We start from the raw sequence: 1,296 nt of genomic DNA, 5'->3' as shown, positions 1-1,296 counted from the left end.
CCACCCCCACCTCCCCCGCGGTTGATAGGACTTGCAGGTGGACACCTGGCCCAGCCAGAGCCTCTTCGCTGGGAATTGGAACAGGGAGAAAAAGGGGGAAAGAGAGAGACAAAGTCCAACATCTGGGCCCCCTCAGTGAGCTTCTGTTGATTCCTTTTTTTCCCAGAGTATGGGTCACACTTTCTTGTTCTTTGAATGTCTTGTAACTTGTTGTTGTCCCAAAATGGACATTTTAGATACTGTACTGTAGCCACTCTGCATTCCCATCACCTCCCCACGTTGCTGCTGCTGTGTCTGTCTGCTTCCCGGCTTGCTTGGGCTCATTCTGTGAGTCCGTCTCCTCCTCGCATGGTGCAGCTGCTGCCATCTCTGCTCAGTTTCCTTTATTTTTTAAGAAAAATTTTATCTTTATAGTCAGAATGTTCCAATGAAAATATAATAGTAATAATAATAGCTACCTTTATTTTCTGGGCCTTGACCCGCTCAGGTTTTTCCTGCTTGTTTTATTCCTGAGCCTGCCTTTCCAGGGGCTGGCCCTGTGAGCCAGTGATTGCTCAGAGGTTGTGCCCAAAGGGGTTGAGCCAAAGAAGCTTCCACTCTTTGCTGATGGCTCTGTGTGTAGACTGAGGGGAACACGTGCAAAGGCCAGGCGGGCTTGAGTCTGTGTGTTAGGACCCGGCATAGCCCAGGAAGCTGAGCTTCACTGCAGAGGTGCTGAGGGGAAAACGGGGGTCTACCTGCGCTCGTAGACAAATGACTTAAGCCCCCACCAGCTCTGCATGGCTTCCTCATGTCTCCCCTTCATGAACGGACTTATCGGTCCACCAGCATGGGCCCTGGGGAAACAAACACAGAGACATGGTTCTCAAGTACAAGAGACTCGCTAAGGGTGGGGAAGGGAGCCCAGGACATGACTAAATCTGAGATGACGCCTAAGTGCCCCGACCCAGATAGGCAGGAGGTTAATTGGGAGCCGGGAGTGGGAATGTTGCGGGCAGAGACTGGGCTCTAAAGAATGAGGAAGCCAGGCCAGGTGGCGTGCACCTAGAGGCTAAGGCAGGAGGATGACTTGAGGCCAGGAGTTCAAGACCAGCCTGGACAACATAGCGAGACCCTGTCTCTAAAAATAAAAGATGAGGAGCATCTCAGCTTCCCCCCGTGTACCTCAGTTCTACTCCCAGTGGAGCCTGCTGACTCACCCCAGAATCCCGCTTGGATCATCACACTTTGGTCCTTTCATTGGCAGATTTTCTCTTTTAGCTCTTCCCTTTGGCAAGAGCTTTCCTTGGTGGATGT

Source organism: Propithecus coquereli, unplaced genomic scaffold (genome assembly GCF_000956105.1).
Source record: "Propithecus coquereli isolate 6110/MARCELLA unplaced genomic scaffold, Pcoq_1.0 Scaffold210, whole genome shotgun sequence".
Taxonomy (NCBI): Eukaryota; Metazoa; Chordata; class Mammalia; order Primates; family Indriidae; genus Propithecus; species Propithecus coquereli.
Note: the sequence above shows the minus strand (reverse complement) of the source record.